The following is an 18,314-nucleotide window of genomic DNA, read 5'->3' as shown; positions in this document are numbered from 1 at the left end:
CAGCAGCAGAAGTGGACTTCTTATGTTTCCCATGATATTTTGAGACATGACTGCTCTCCATACTGTCTTTCTAAATTAAGTTTTAAAATAAGCATTCAGTTATAGTTAAGCTATGCTCTCAGAGAATTAAAAAATGCTGCACACAACTGTAACTATTCTGTTCTACAGGCTTTGCAAAGGATGCTTTGAGACCAATTCGAAATATTCAGAGGAATGGTTAATTTTTGGCACTACATTTTTTTTTTCACTCACTGCACCTTACAAAATATCTCTTTTGGGACACCTGGGTGGCTCAGTTGGTTGGACGACTGCCTTCGGCGCAGGTCATGATCCCAGAGTTCCAGAATCAAGTCCCACATCGGGCTCCCAGCTCCACGGGGAGTCTGCTTCTCCCTCTGGCCTTCTCCTTGCTCATGCTCTCTCTCACTGTCTCTCTCTCAAATAAATAAATAAAATCTTTAAAAAAATATCTCTTTCTTTTGAACACTATATTAAGATTAAGTTGATATCTCTATTGGAGTGAGGTGGGAGGGTAAGTCTTACCCCTTAATCTATGAGTATATCCACTGATCATTTGTAGCATATGTTGTAAAACCTTTTTACATGTCAGCTAATGGGCAGAGACCATATAATTGATTTTATTTGTAGACCTTGTTTTTTATTCCATCAGTTTGTCACTACATAGTTGTTATTGATTTTCAATTCACAATTAGAATTTTGCAAATCATGATTTATTAAAATCCTAGGTAAGCAAAGTAAACATATTTTTCTACTGTCTAAAGATTTCCTATTGACTAAAATTTCATAAGGTTTAACAGTTCTTTTTTTTTTTTTTTGAGATTTTATTTGTTTATTTGACAATGAGAGAGAGAGCACAAGCAGGGGGAGTAGGCAGAGAAGCAGGCTCCCAACTGAGCAGGGAGCCTGTTATGGGGCTCAATGTGGGGCTCCATCCAAGGACCCTGGGATTGTGACCTGAGCAGAAGGCAGCTGCTTAACTACTGGGCCACCTAGGTGCCCCAAGATACTGTAATTCTTAACTGCAGTTAAAAGTTTACCCTAAATCTTCTGCTATCTAATCTTGTGTGCTTTTCAATAGTTTTAAAATCAAATTTTTCCTTAAGTCATTAATACTTCTGGAGTTTATTCTTATTCAGAGTGGAAAGTAAATCCATATTATTCCCTAATAAGTACAGTCATTTTTTTTACCATAATCATTTGAAGTACCCAGAATTATTCCAATAATTTTTATGTGATTTTTGTCATATTTTGAGTTTCCATATCACTGTTGGATCTGCTTCCGGACATTTTATTCTGTTCTTTTGATTGGATGTTACAACCCCTGTGCTAATGGCATATGGTTTTAATTACTATAACATTATGATAATTCTTACTTATAGTAGGATAGTCTCATTTATTCTTCTTCAACAAATTGTGGCTACTCTTGGACATTTATGCAGTTTAGAATCCATTAGTCAGGTTCCATAAACTTCTTGTGAAATTTTTAAGTGAAATTACATTAAATGTAGAAGTTAACTTAGAAAGATTTGACCTTACATCAGTGTCACAATAAACATGGCATAACATTTTCATCGAATACACACTTATATTTTCTAAGCAAGCTGTCCATTATATATAATAGACTGATTTCTTGTTTCTACTTCAGTAATGGTAATTATGGTCTAGAAGTCAATAAACAAATGTATATGAATTATTTCCATGTTTTTTTTTTTAAGTAGACACAGCAGCTACAATTTGGCTTACTTAAAAAAATACACATCTTCCTTTCTCAAAGAGAATCAATTTCTCCACTGTTGATTATTGGAGGAAGTTAGTTCCCCAGTCCTTCTGATATTTACTAATAATTATTATTAAAATAAGACATAATTTCATCTGAGTATCTGGATTTTATCTTTCCCAAATTAAAATATTTACTTTGGAATTGAGATATTTAACTTCAGAATAATGCCTAATTTTATACACAGTTGTATGGATGGATGGATGATAGATGATAGATAGATATGCATTATATATATGTATATACACACACTTCCTGTTAAACATTTAAGAGCCTTTATTACTTAGGAATATAAATTATTGAAAAAATCATATATATTCTTTGACATTAAAGTGATTGTTTCTTATAATCTGGATGATCTTATCTATAGATTTATCATATAGATTTTATCATAATATCACCAACCTAAGAATCCTGTAGATAATTCTATTTCCAAACATTCACAATAATGAAAACCATCCTTCAAATATATTGTGCTGTTTTCTATAAGGGACACTCATAATTGTTTTTGAATGATTGTTTTCTTAGATGTTTAAATTACTAAGTTATATTTATCTTCTTAAATCAATAAAATAGGATATAAGGCATTATTCCAATTATTACAAATGAAAAATGAGGGGCTTAAAGATTAAATAGCCCAAAGCAAAAACAGTTAATAAATTAGTGGGAGAGGCTAGAAAACTCAGTTATGTCTGACACTAATGTCAATCTTATTAAATACTTTTGTATACCATTCTAAAAATAATACAGTAAAAATAATCCTAATACATATATAGTAAGATGCTGATTATTCACTTACTGGTTGGACAGACTATTTGAAGTTTAAATTGACATTTTAGTTGCTTGTATAACTGCATGTTTACTGACACTGAAAGACCTTGACAAAATTTGAGGCTCTTAGAACTAAACATCACTATCCATGCATTTTTTTTAAAGATTTTATTTATTTATTTGACAGAGAGAAATCACAAGTAGATGGAGAGGCAGGCAGAGAGAGAGGGAAGCAGGCTCCCTGCTGAGCAGAGAGCCCGATGCGGGACTCGATCCCAGGACCCTGAGATCATGACCTGAGCTGAAGGCAGCGGCTTAACCCACTGAGCCACCCAGGTGCCCCACTATCCATGCATTTCTTAAACCAATGTTCACATGTGTGGAAGAGGAAAAAGGCCCCAGAAGACAAGTAAAAACTTATAAGACCAGAAATATTTAAAACTAATGGCCTCAGTGTGAGCTATATACTTGAGTGTCTTTGAGTTAAGTATGCTTCAGAGCATTTTGATTATTATGTTTTTTTATAGAGAAGGAAGACTTAAAAAACATATCTCGTTAGTTATGGAACGTACTGTCAGTAGGTAGACTTAAAGGTCAAAGTTCTCACACAAGAAGAACCCATCAACTTAATTCTAGAGTGAAGTAAGGATTCAATAATTTCAATTATTTCTGAAAAACTATAAGTAATTACCAAAACTAATTATATTGGTCTGACCTGAGGTTAATGGCTGGCAAAGAGTGACACTTGGCTCTCTACAAAAGACAAACAATTATCAATGTTTGCTTGAACTCATTGTGAATAGATTTTATGAAAATCAGATTTAAGTTAATATGCACAAAGTTCTGAGTAAGCAGTTCAATGGATAATACATGAAATTTTAGGATCAGAGTATCAGATGTGTTATGGATTAGTAGGAAGCAAAATCACACTCACATAGAGCAAAAGGTTAACTTTCCAATTTAATTTTCTCAAAGTACAAATTCTTATCAGATGTAAAGTGGCAGCTTAGGGCAGAAGCAGATGCAGCAATTTTCAGCATAATTTATCTTGGTTCCAGGGTCTCTAACAAGAGGAGTGCAGAGGCTGGTGAAGTGGATTGTGCAAGGTAAGATCAGTTCTTGCTATCAAACTGCCCCCTTTGACTCAAGTCTTGAATCACCAAATAGGAATAACTTTCACCAATAACTGAAATATTTTTGTTTAAATTTTTTTAATTAACTTTGGTTCTTGAATCAAATTCAGTATAAGAAAAGGAACATACTTTCCTAAAGAAAAAAAAAATAGTGAACTTTCCCTGAGCAATATTCCTAACCCCAGCTTTCTGGTGTTCAAAAGAATCCCATTCCCCATCCTCCAGCTGATTTAATGGTCCTTTATCTGGAGATTGACAGATAATTGGATGACACATGGAGCTGTTAGACAAAACAGAAAAAGTAAATATTTTTTATTTCAAAAAGGCCTTGGTACCTGCTATTTTTAACATATCTGTTTACTTGGAATTTTTGCCATGTTTAAAGTGAATGCTACATAGCCTAACAGTTTGAGTGCCAGTTCTCTCTTATCCACTAATTGTGATGGACCACAGGGTTTCTGTGATGAAAAGTTGAAGAAATACAAGTACAGTGGGGGAAGACTGGCTGATTTTAACTATAATGAATACCTTAAAGAAATATCATTATAAATTCAGTTTTTAAATTCCTTGTTTGTGGTACCATTATCATTAGTCCCCAAAAGCTCAGTTGGGTTAAGCCTCCGACTGTTTGTTTTGGTTCAGTTCATGATCTCAGGATTGTCAGATGGAGCCCTGCCTCATGGTCTGTGCTGGGCTTGGAGTTTGCCTGAGATTCTTGCCCTCTCCCTCTCTCTCTGCCCCTCCTCCCACTCATACGCGCGTGTGTTCTTGCTCTCTCAAATAAATAAATTTTTTAAAAAAGATTTCAGATTAGCACAGGCAAAAATCATTTACAATGTCTGCTTTGTTATTGTTATTGAGCTACAATATAGATTGATTTCACAGCCTCACCAAGCTTTTTATGGGAAAGATGTGGAGATAAAAATAAGATCTTGAAAAATAAGGTGGTACTACTTGGGAGGATTTGGAGCCCTCTGAGTAACTCATACTTTGTTTAGCTTCCCTTGCTGATAGAAGCATCCTCTTTATTCCAGGTGAGTTGAGGAAATTAAATTAATCAAAATCTTAGAGACAGAAATTAGAAGAGGTTTTGTTGGCAAAAGGGGGAAGGTAGCCCCTTTTCAGTGTATATAGTGACTCACTTTTGCAAGATGAAAAAGTTTTAGAGATCTGTTGCAAACATTGTGCATATAGTTAACAATACTGTACTGTACATTTAAAATGGTTAAAATGATAAATATTTATATGTTTCTTACCATAGCAAAAGTTTTTAAAAAAGTACCCTTTAGTTATCACTTTTCTATTGACCCACCCTCACTCCAAGCCTTAAGTAAGCACTAGAGTTTTTTTTTGGTCTAAAAAGTTTTGGGTATTCCAGACATTTCATATAAAATGAATCATACGATATCTGGTCGATTGCGATGGGCTTCTTTCAATTAACATACTATCTTGAAGGCTCATTTATGGGGTAGCATGTTTCAGTACTTCATTCCTTTTAATGGCTGAGTAGTAGTTCATTGCATGCATATATGGCATTTTGCTTAACAAGTTCATCAGTTTATTGATATCTGTACCTCCAGTATAATGTTGAATGGAAGTGGCAACAGTAAGCATAGTTTTCTTGTTCTTGTTCTTAGTGGGAAAGCTTTCAGTGTTGCATCATCAACTGTGATGCTAGTTGTGGGCATTTCATAGATGCCCTTTAAAAGGGTGAGGAAGTTTCCTTCTATTCCTGATTTGTTGAATAATTTTTCTTTCTTTGTTTGTTTGTTTTAATCATGAAAGGGGTCTGGAGTTTGTCAAATGCTTTTACTACAACAATTAAGATAATCATGGAGTGCCTGGCTGGCTCAATAAGAAGAGCATCCAACTCTTGATCTCAGGGTCATGAGTTTAAGCCCCATAATAAGTGTAGAGAGTATTTAAATAAATAAACTTAAAAAAAAAGATAATCACATGTTTGGAAATTTTTTGTCTGTTTTGTGTGTGTGTGTTATTTATTTAATGATTTTATTTATTTGAGAGAGAAGCAAGAGAGAGTGAGTGAGTACAAGCATGGGGAGAGTTAGAGACAGAAGGATATGGGAGAAGCAGACTCCCTGCTGAGTAGGGAGCCTGACACAGGGCTCTATCCCAGGACCTTGGGATCATGAGCTGAGCTGAAGGCAGACCTTTAACTTACTGAGCCACCCAGGTGCCCTTGTTTATTTAATTTTAAAAATTCTATTATTAAAGTGCATTATTTCAATTAGTTTTTTAAACTTTAATTGATTTTTGTATGTTGAGTCATCACTGGATTCTAAGATAAGTCGCACTTGATCATAGTATGTAATTCTCCCTATATGATTCTATATTTGGTTTGCTGGTATTTGTTGAAGATGTTTGCCTCCAGAATTATAAGATATGTTGGCCTATAATTTTAATTTCTGGTGAAATTTTGTCTTGTTTTGGTGTCGGGGTTATACTGACCTCATGTAATAAGTTGGAAACTTGTATTTTTTTAAAAAGTTTGTGAGGAATTGATCTTAATTCCCCTTTATTTTTTTGCAACTCATTATTTTTTTAAAATTTTTTTAACATATATGTATTATTAGCCCCAGGGGTACAGGTACAGGTGAATCATCAGGCTTACATACTTCCCAGCACTCACCATAGTACATACTCTCCCCAATGTCCATAAACCAACCACCCTCTCCCTATCTCCCTTCCCCCACCAATCCTCAGTTTGTTTTGGGAGATTAAGAGTCTCTTATGGTTTGTCTCCCTCTCTATCCCATCTTGTTTCATTTTTTCCTTCCCTGCCCCCCAAACCCACCACTTTGCCTCTCAAATTCCTCATATCAATGAGATCATATGAAACTTGTCTTTCTCTGATTGACTTATTTTGCTCAGCATAAAATGCTCTAGTTCCATCCACGTCATTGCAAATGGCAAGATTTCATTTCTTTTGATGGCTGCATAGTATTCCATTGTGTGTGTGTGTGTGTGTGTGTGTGTGTGTGTGTGTGTGTGCGTGTGTATTTATCACTTCTTCTTTATCCATTCCTCTGTCGATGGACATGTAGGCTCTTTCCATAGATTCACTATTGTGGACATTGCTGCTATAAACATTTGGGTGCATGTGCCCCTTCGGATAACTACATTTGTATCTTTAGGGTAAAATACCCAGTAGTGCGATTGCTGGGTCCTAGGGTAGCTCTATTTTCAAATTCTTGAGGTACCTCACCAACATCTGTCATTTCACAACTTGTTTATTTTAGCCATTCTGACTAGTATGAGGTGGTATCTCATTGTGGTTTTGATTTGTATTTCCCCGATGCTGAGTGATGTGGAGCACTTTTTCATGTGTCTGTTGGCCATCTGGATGTCTTTGCAGAAATGTTTGTTCATCTCCTCTGCCTATTTCTATATTGGATTATTTGTTCTTTGGTTGTTGAGTTTGATAAGTTCTTAAAGATTTTGAATACTAGCCCTTTATCTGATACGGCATTTTCAGATATCTCTTCCCCTCTGTTAGTTGTCTTTTGGTTTTGCTTTGCTGTGCCAAAGTTTTTGATCTTGACAAAGTCCCAATACTTCATTTTTGCCCTTACTTCCCTTGCCTTGGGTGATGTTTCTAGGAAGAAGTTGCTGTTTCCTAGAAAGGTTGAAGAGGTTAATGTCTGTGTTCTCCTCAAGGATTTGGATGGACTCCTGTCACGCATTGAGGTCTTTCATCCATTTTGAGTCTACTTTTGTGTGTGGTGTAAGAAAATGGTCCAGTTGTATTCTTCAGCATGTGGCTGTCCAAATTTCCCAACACCATTTGTTGAAGAGACTATCTTTTTCCATTGGATATTCTTTCCTCCTTTGTTGAAGATTAGTTACTGTAGAGTTAAGGGTCCATTTCTGGGCTCTCTATTCTGTTCCACCGACCTATGTGTCTGTTTTTGTGCCAGTACCATACGGTCTTGATGATGACAGCTTTGTAATAGAGCTTGAAGTCTGGAATTGTGATGCTACCAACTTTGGTTTTCTTTTTCAACATTCCACTAGGTATTCAGTGCCTTCTCTGGTTCCATATGTATTTTAGGATTATTTGTTCAATTTCCTTGGAAAAAAATGAAGGTATTTTGATAGGGATTGCATTAAATGTGTAGATTGCTTTAAGTAATATAGACATTTTCACAATATTTGTTCTTCCGATCCATGAGCAGGGGAGATTTTTCCATTTATTTGTGTCTTCCTCAATTTCTTTCATGAGTACTTTATAGGTTTCTTTTTTTAAAATTTTATTTTTATTTTTATTTTTATTTTTATTTTTTTTTACTTTATAGGTTTCTAAGCACAGGTTTTTTGCCTCTTTGGTTAGGCTTAATTCTATGTATCTTATGGTTTGGGGTGCAATTGTAAATGGAATGAACTCCTTAATTTCTCTTTCTTCTGTCTTGCTATTGGTGTATAGAAATGCAATTGAGTTCTGTGCACGGATTTTAAATCCTGATACTTTACTGAACTCCTGTATGAGTTCTAGCAGTTTTGAGTGGAGTATTTTAGGTTTCCCACATAAAGTATCATATCATCTGCAAAGAGTGAGAGTTTGACTTCTTCTTTGCCTATTTGGATGCCTTTTATTTCTTTTTGTTGTCTGATTGCTGAGGCTAGGGCTTCTGGTACTATATTGAATAGCAGTGGTGATAGTGGACATCCCTGCCATGTTCCTGACCTCAGGGGAAAAGATCTCAGTTTTTCCCCCTTGAGAATGATACTCGCTGTGGGTTTTTCATAGATGGCTTTGAGGATATTGAAGTATGGATCCTCTATGCATACACTGTCAAGAGTTTTGATCAAGAAAAGATGCTGTACTTTGTCAAATGCTTTTTTCAACATCTATTGAGAGTACCATATGGTTCTTGTTGTTTCTTTTATTAGTGTATTGTATCACATTGATTGATTTGCAGATATTGAACCAACCTTGCAGCCTAGGGAAAAATCCCACTTGGTTGTGGTGAATAATCCTTTTAAGGTACTGTTGGATCCTATTGGCTAGTATATTGGTGATTAATTTTCGCATCTGTGTTCATCAAGGATATTGGTCTGTAATTCTTTATTATTATTATTTTTTGTAATTCTCCTTTTTGATGGGGTCTTTGTCTCATTTTGGGATTAAGGTAATCCTCATATAATGGGATTGGATATTTTCCTTCCATTTCTATTTTTTTTGAACAGTTTCAGGAGAATAGGTATTAATTCTTTAAATGTTTGGTAGAATTGCCCTTGGAGGCCATCTGGCCCTGAGCTCTTGTTTGTTGGGAGATTTTTGATTACTGCTTCAATCTCCTTACTAGTTATGGATCTGTTCAGGTTTTCTATTTCTTCCTGGTTCAGTTTCAGTAGCTTATAGGTCTCTAAGAATGCATCCATTTCTTCCAAGTTGTTGAATTTGTTGTCATATAGCTGCTCATAATATGTTCTTATGATTATTTGTATTTCCTTGGTGTTTGTTGTGATCTCTCCTCTTTCATTCATGATTTTATTTATTTGGATACTTTCTCTTTTCTTTTTAATAAGTCTGGCCAAGGGTTTATCAATGCTATTATTTCTTCCAAAGAGCCAGCACCTAGTTTCTTTGATTTGTTCTACTGTTCTTTTGGCTTCTATCTCATTGATTTCTGCTTAGATCTTTATGATTTCTCTTCTCCTGCTGGGTTTAGGCTTTCTTTGTTGTTCTTCTCTCCAGCAGCTTTTGGTATAGGGTTAGGTTCTGTACTTGAGACCTTTCTTATTTCTTGAGAAAGGCTTGTATCGCTATATACTTTGCTCTCAGGACTGCCTTTGCTGTGTACCATAGATATTGAACAGTTGTGCTTTCATTTTCATTTGTTTCCATGAATTTTTTCAATTCTTCTTTAATTTCCTGGTTGACTCATTCATTGTTTAGTATGATGCTCTTTAGCTTCCATGTATTTGAGTTCTTTCCAACTTTCCTCTTGTGATTGAGTTCTAGCTTCAGAGCATTGTGGTCTGAAAATATGCAGGAAATGATCCCAATCTTTTGGTACCAGTTGAGACCTGATTTGTGACCCAGGATGTGATCTATTCTGGAGGATATTCCATGTGCACTAGAGAAAAATGTGTATTCTGCTGCTCTGGGATGGAATGTTCTGAATATATCTGTGATGTCCGTCTGGTCCAGTGTGTCATTTAAGGCCTTTATTTCCTTGTTGATCTTTTGCTTGGATGATCTGTCCATTTCAGTGAGGGGGCTGGTAAAGCCCCCTACTCTTATTATATCATTGTCTATGTGTTTCTTTGATTTTGTTATTAATTGGTTTATATAGTTGGCTGCTCCCATGTTAGGGGCATAGATATTTAAAATTGTTAGATCTTCTTGTTGGACAGAGCCTTTAAGTATGATAGAATGTCCTTTCTCATCTCATTATTGTCTTTGGATTAAAGTTTATCTGGTATAGGGATTGCCACCCCAGCTTTATTTTGATGTTTCTTTGTATGGTAAATTGTTTACACCCCCTCACTTTAAATCTGGAGGTGTCTTTGGGTCTAAAATGAGTTTCTTGTAGACAGCATATCAATGGATCTTCTTCTTTTTTTTTTTTTTAAGATTTTATTTATTTATTTGACAGAGTGAGAGAGAGATCACAAGTAGAAAGAGAGGCAGGCAGAGAGAGAGGAGGAAGCAGGCTCCCTGCTGAGCAGAGAGCCCGATGCGGGGCTCGATCCCAGGACTCTGGGATCATGACCCGAGCTGAAGGCAGAGGCTTTAACCCACTGAGCCACCCAGGTGCCCCGGGTCTTCTTTTTTTTTTTATCCATTCTGATACCTGTGTTTTTTGATTGGGGCATTTAGCCCATTTACATTCAGGGTAACTATTGAAAGATATGAATTTTGTGCCATTGTATTGCCTGTCAGGTGATTGTTAATGTATATTATCTCTGTTCCTTTCTGGTCTACTACTTTCAGGCTCTCTCTTTGCTTAGAAAACCCCCCTTTCAATATTTCCTGTAGGGCTGGTTTGGTGTTTAAAAACTCTTTTAATTTTTGTTTTTCCTGGAAGCTTTTTTAATCTCTCCTTCTATTTTCAATGATAGCCTAGCTGGATAGAGTATTCTTGGCTGCATGTTTTTCTCATTTAGTGCTCTGAATATATCATGCCAGTTCTTTCTGGCCTGCCAGGTGTCTGTGGATAAGTCTGCTGCCAATCTAATATTTCTACCATTTTATGTTACAGACTTCTTGTCCTGTGCTGCTTTCAGGATTTTCTCTTTGTCACTAAGATTAGTAAGTTTTACTGTTAGATGGCAGGGTGTGTACCTATTTTTATTTATTTTGAGGGGGGTGGTCTGTGCCTCCTGGATTTTGATGCTTGTTCCCTTTGCCATATTAGGAAAAGTCTCTTATGTAATTTGCTCCAATATACCTTCTGCCCCCTCTCCCTTTCTTTTTCTTCCGGGATCCCAATTATTCTGATATTGTTTTGTTTTGTCGTATCGCTTATCTCTCAAATTCTCCCCTTGTGTTCCAGTAGTTGTTTGTCTCTCTTTTACTCAGCTTCTTTATTCTCCATCATTTGGTCTTCTATATCACTAATTCTCTCTTCTGCCTCATTTATCCTAGCATTAAGAGCCTGCATTTTTCATTATACCTCATTAATAGCTTTTTTATTTCAGCTTGGCTAGATTTTAGTTCTTTTATTTCTCCAGAAAGGACTTTTATTTCTCTAGCTATGGTTTCTTTAATATCTCCCTTTTTTTGAGCCTGGATAGCACCTTGATAATCATCATTCTGAACTGTAGTTCTGACATATTACTAATGTCTATATTGATTAGGTCCCTATCTGTCAGTAATGTCTCTTTTTTTGTGTGTGTGATGAGTTTTTCTGCCTTGTCATTTTATCCAGATAAGAATATATGAATGAGAGAATAAAATACTAAAAGGTTTCAAAGACCCCAGGAAAATGTGTGCTAACCAAATCAGAAGAGAGAGACCCAAAACTGGGTGAGAACAAAGAAGAAATATGGGGAAAATATAGAGATATAGATTGATATAGATATAGTTATAGATATAGATATTGTTATAGAGATATAGATATAGGTATACATATAGTTATAGATATAGATATAGATAGGTATAGATATAGTTAAAGATATAAATATAGATATAATTAGACTGTTGAATAGAACAGAGGCACCCACTTGATTTTGGAGATATTCTGGTCTCTTAGAAGAAACTACCTCCTAAAATTTTAAAGAAAGGAAAACATATCTATTCAAAAACAAAGGTAAACATGATGAAGGGATGGAATATAGCTGTAAAGATGAAAATTTAAAAAGATTCTAAAAAAGGAATTGATAAGATAAGTTGGTTGGAAAAAGAAAAAGAGGAGAGAATGTAATCAGGCTGGAGACTAGAACAAAGCCATGTGCTGGATTTAGGGTATATGTTGACCTATTAGAAGAAATTGTATCCCAAATTTTCAAAGAAAAAGAACCTATATGTATCCAAAAAAAAAGGTTAAATACAATGAAGGGATAAAATATAACAATGAAAATTTAAAAAGATTTTTTAAAAAGGTAATGTTAAGATAAAATACTTAAAAAACATTAAAATAGGAAAGAGGAAAAGTTAAAAAATAGAATAAGCAATAAAATCAATATAAATTTAACTTTTCTAGACTAAAGGATAATGGGGAGAAAGCCATGAATTCTATGTGCTGCTTCCCCCTAGCTCTGGAGCTCCACAGTTCTCTTTGATCAGTGAACTTGGTCTTGACTGGATGTTCTTACTGATCTTCTTCTGGAGGGGCCTGTTGCAGTGAGTCTCAAATGTCTTTGCCCCAGGCAGAATTGCGCTGACCTTAGCATGGGCCAAGCTAAGTAATGTGCTCAGGTTTGCTCTCAGCAGCTTTTGTTCGCTGAATGCTTTCCATAGAGCTCTGGAGGACAGGAATGAAAATGGCAGCTTCACAATCTCGGGCCCAGAGTAGCTTAGAGCTCAGGTCATCACTCCTTGGTGCACCCTCAGATAAAAGCTGTCAATCCCTGCTATCTCCCTGGTCTCCAGCCACCCTCTGGGCTGCACTCTGAACTCACCCAGACTGTGTCCAGGCATTTCAATCTCTTGCGCACAGCCCCGTTTGGAGTCTCCAAACCCAGCAGATTCCTAGCGTGCTAACGCACCACTCCTTCTGGAGGAGGAAGGAGGGGAGTCTCTCCGGATCTACCACTTTTGGGGTCCCTGCTTGAAGAGCAGAGGCCCACCTGTGCCTTGGATCATGGTTTAAGGTAACCCCAAACTGACAGCTTACTCCTCGTCTCCATCTCTGCTGCTGGCTTCCCTGATCCAATACCTTGGAGCTCTGCCACACTGAGACACCCCTGTTCTTTCTGTGACCCCACGGGATCTGAGCAATGTCCCTCAGAGGAGTGATGTCCCTCAGTAGAGCAGATTTCTTAAAGTTCTGATTTTGTTTTCTTTTTCTCCACCGCTTGCTGGGACCCAGCCCCTCCCCACTCAATCTATCTTCCCGTGGCTTCAGATTCATTTCTCTGCATGTCCTACCTTCTAGGACTAGTTTGATTGTCCCTAGAATTGCTACTCTTCTCTTTGATTTCCTGTTGAGTTTGTAGGTGTTCAGAATGGTTTGATAACTATCTACCTGAACTCCAGGGACCTTATATCATTTCAGTCTGCTACTCCTCTGCCATCTTCTCTTTTCTATTGTCTTAGGCAGAATTTTAGGCTATTAATTTGAGATATTTCTTCCTTTTTAATGTAGTCATTTATAGCTATTAATTTCCCTCTAAGCATTAATTTAGCTGTATCCCATAAATTTTGGTATGTTGTGGATTTATTTTCATTCATCTAAAACTGTTTTATAATATCTCTTTTAATATTTATTTACTATTTGTTTATTTATTTAAAGTAAGCTTTATACCAAATATGAGTCTTGAACTGATGACTCTGAGATCAAGAGTTGTATGCTCTACCAACTGAGCTAGTCAACACTCCTGTTTTGATTCTTTCTTAACCCATTTTTTAGGAATGTGATTCTCAGTATCCACATATTTTTGAGTTTCTCAAATCTGTTATTGATATCTATTTTCATTGTATTGTGGTTGTATAACATGCTTGGTATGATTTCAATCCTTTTACATTTATTAAGCTTTATTTTGTGTCTTTTTATATGACCTATCTAGAAGAATGTTTCTTTGCACTTGAGAAGAATATATATTCTGTCCTTGTTTGGTGGAAGGTTCTGAGGCCGTTTTTTCATTGTAGCTGGAGTACAGTGTTATCCAAGTTATTAATTTTCTTGTATATCTTCTACATGTTATTCCCATACATTATTGAATGGGTGTGTTGAAGTTTCAATTATTGCTGAATTATCTATTCTTTCATTTCTGCCAGTTTTTTCCTCATCTATTTGGTAGTGGGTTATTGGAGGTACATGTGTTTATTGATTATTGTACCTTTCTGATGGATTAACCCTTTTATTATTATAAGGTTAATCACTTTACCTCAATTAACATTCTATATGTATTTTGTTTGATATGTGTTTTTTGTTTGATATTTATATTGCTACTACATTTCTCTTGTGATTGCTCTTTGCATGGCATATACTGGTTCCAGAACCCAAAGTGGCCTACCAGTCACTGTATTACTTTGTTAGTAGTAAAATGTGTAATGAAATAATATCTTATTTGAAGAAGAGGCCTCAACATACCCTAGACCAATGGACCCTCTCAAACTTTACTGATAAGCCAGGAACTTGACTCTCCATGAAGCTTATCTGCTTTCCTTTGGAGGGCTCATGCCTCGTAAATACCTCCAAAGTATTTTCCACTTCTTGATAACCTGGTCCAATTAAGAGATATCACTGATATAGAGGACTAAAGGATATTTTGCAGCATGTCCAGAATATCCACTTCTACTCTATTTTATAAAAGAAGGTACAGAAGCCTCTATTCCAAGTAAATGTAAACTCTTTCTGACAGGCATGGAATAGAGTCCATTCTTGAGATTAATAGCTACATGTACCAAGACTGTATCAATCTGCTTTAGCAGGAATATCATGACTTTTTCAACAGCTGTAATGGGGATTAATACTTGGTTGAATTTATTGTTTCACTAACACATCATCCAGAATTTTTCTAGATGTTGAGCACCCAGACTGGTGAATTAATGGAAATATGATGGGGACCACAACCACTGCAACTTTTAGGTATATATAATTGACACAGATCACTTGAATATGCCCTGAATGTTTATCTATATGCAGATATATAAGCATATATCTATATTTTACTACCTCAGAGGCCTGTATTGGAGCAGGGAGTAGTAGAGGATGTTTCCAAGGTAACTCACTTCACAACTCACTTAGGTCTTACTGTTCAGGGAGAGAAAAAAAAATATGGAACTTATGCCAACCCCCAAGTATGTCCACTTAAACTATAAATTTGGAGGATAAAGAAATAACAAATGAGTAGGTATTTGAGCCCAGTGAACTTTCTAAGCCTTACTGATACAGAATTCTAGATATTACCTCATCTCTATATACACCTATTTTAACAGGCATGGCATGATGATGTACCAGGTCTCGAAGTATCAATAAAAACTCAAATTTCATGTACAAAACTATCTGGTGATTTTCCATCTTTATATAACATACCACTCTAGGATGTCCTCTTCTCATAGACTTTTCTTAGCTTCTTTCACTCCCTGCCATGGTAGCCCTAACATTTCTACTTCATTTGTTGTGGCCCAAGTCAACTTCTCCAGACTTGTAAGAGTCATGTTAGCAGCAAGTCAGTACCTTTTCCAGGGTCCTCTCTAGGGTGTTAAATTCTGTACTCTGGGAATTTGTTCTTTTTTATTCATGTTTATGTCCAGCCCTCCTATCCCCTCCATCCATCACATTCAGAATCCAGTTCAAGAAATACTTTTCTGGGACGCCTGGGTAGCTTAGTTGGTTAAGCAGCTGCCTTCGGCTCAGGTCATGATCCAAACATCCTGGGATCGAGTCCCACATCGGGCTCCTTGCTCTGCAGGGAGCCTGCTTCTCCCTCTGACTCTGCCTTCCACTCTGTCTGCCTGTGCTCGCTCTCTCTCTGACAAATACATAAATAAAATCTTTGAAAAAAAGAAAAAGAAATATTTTTCTGACTCTTGTTGGTATATAGTGGCTTGACCATACAGCCATGCAACTTCCTTTGAATAGCATCTCCTTCTTTTCTCAGGAAGTCGTACATTTCTCCAGCCAGGCAATAATGGAACTTCACTCCAGTTTTTGATCTAGTAACTGGGATGAGTGGTAGAAATATATCCCGAAGGAGATAGCATTTGCTTATAAGGTAGAAACCTCTGTATCATCTTCAGAAAAAGGGTAAGTGGTGTATTTCAATAGGACAGAATGGGTTTCTTCTGAATGCTCAATGGATTCATGGGATTAGGGAGATTCAAGACTTTCAATTGCAGGAGTTTAGATGTCTCCCATATCATACTCATTGTCAAACTCTAACCAATAAGGAGCTGACCCTGACATAGCAGACCTGCTTGGGTTGGGAAGTCAAATAAATCTTAAGCTTTGCAACTCTTGGCCCTAGGCTTGGTCCTCAACTTGTTCTTTCCTCTTCTAGCAGGGAATTTAATACTTTTTAATGCTGCTAATGAGGCTTCTTTAGTTTCACACTTGTCCTGCAACTATGATTACTTACTCTCAGCCTTTCATTTTATCTCTTTCAAGCATTATTGCCCCCGCCCAAGCCCTCTAATTCCATTATTCTTAAAATGACTAGCTCTTCTTTCCTTATCATATGCCTGATACGTTACCCCTGCTAGTGTATGCCTTTCCATGGTACACCATTCCAGGTCATCATGGCTGAAAGTTTTACCATTGGAATGCCACCAGGTGCCAGGTGTTATCAGGGCTCCATGTTCCACCAGTTAGGGAGTTCTCATTGCTAACTGAGCCGCACGTGATCACTTTTGAAGAATCACCTTAGCATCTGCTTTTTGGCAACAATCTACGCACCCAGTGTTGCAGTTCAGAGTCCTTTGAGAGGAGACTCTGAGATGGGAGTTTACCATTCAGGAATTCTTCTTCTTTTTTTTTTTTTTAAGATTTTATTTATTTATTTGACAGACAGAGATCACAAGTAGGCAGAGAGGCAGGCAGAGAGAAAGGAAGGGAAGCAGGCTCCCTGCTGAGCAGAGAACCCGATGTAGGGCTTGATCCCAGGATCCTGGGATCATGACCTGAGCCAAAGGCAGAGGCTTTAACCCACTGAGCCACCCAGGTGCCCCTCAGGAATTATTCTTTTTTTTTTTTTTAAAGCTAATTCTTTTTTTTTTTATTTGACAGACAGAGATCACAAGTAGGCAGAGAGAGAGGAAGGCAGAGAGAGAGGAGGAAGCAGGCTCCCGAGAAGTGGAGAGCCCAATGTGGGGCTCGATCCCAGGACCCTGGGATCATGACCTGAGCTGAAGGCAGAGGCTTTAACCCACTGAGCCACCCAGGCACCCAGGAATTATTCTTAATAGCACTTGTGGAGGGCTGAAGTAAGTAGTATTTAGCAAAGAGACAATACGGTCTGTGATGAAGTTACAACAAAGGACTTGGCCAATTCCACAAGAAGCTCTGAGGTTAGGACAGATCCTGCAGAAGAGTCCCAAATTGGGAAAGGAAACCTGGCCTTTATATTTCTGAACTGACCTGTCATTGGATGTGAGCGTGACATCATAAGACAACACTCCTTAGTTGAGGACAAAAATAAGCAAGTGGACTCACCTGCAAGCTACTAGCTACTAATATTCCCAAAATGAGTGGTTCAGTCCTGAAGATGAAGGATCTCATGGCACCACCCTGTATCCACTATAATACATAGTCATGAGTGTTATATTTTTCTGGCAAGTTTTTATTCTTGAAGGTGACTGTAGGTATTCATTCACCAGCTTTGTGGAGTAATATGTTATAATGTCTTTATTCTATCTTTATTCTATCTTTATATCTTTATATCTTTTATTCTATCTTTATATATTCTATCTTTATATATACAAACTTTCTATTCTCTATGGGTTTGTCTTTTAAACAACATACCTTTAAAATGATCTATGTAATGCTCCTTAAAAACTAAGAATTTTATCATCTTTTCATTTCTTGGGGTCTTACCCATCTCTCATACTGATAACATGTTAATATTTTATAGATTGTAAGGCTTTTTATGAATATATTGTCTTCTCTCTGGTATGGATGTACGTTTCTATTTCTTTATGTTTAAAACAGCCGTTTCATTAAGAAGTTTGTTCAAAATTACTTCCCTATGTCTTGCTGTATAACATTATTTGAATAATTAAAAATCTGTTCTTATTTGAATAATTAATTTTCCTTATTTGAATAATTAAAAATCTGTTTTGTTTTAGGTGGGATTTTTGGTGGCAAAGTTTCTGTGGTCTTGTAATTCCTAAAAAATATTTTAATTATGATCTCATATTTTAATGATAATGTCATTGAAAATTATAGATTTCAGGTTCAAATTCTCCATTCTCCAAATCACTAAAAATCAACTAACTCTATACAGTTGCACTGCCACAGACTCTAAGCCTAGGGTGTGTG

This window comes from Mustela lutreola, chromosome X (genome assembly GCF_030435805.1).
Source record: "Mustela lutreola isolate mMusLut2 chromosome X, mMusLut2.pri, whole genome shotgun sequence".
Taxonomy (NCBI): Eukaryota; Metazoa; Chordata; class Mammalia; order Carnivora; family Mustelidae; genus Mustela; species Mustela lutreola.
This window is presented reverse-complemented; position numbering follows the sequence as displayed.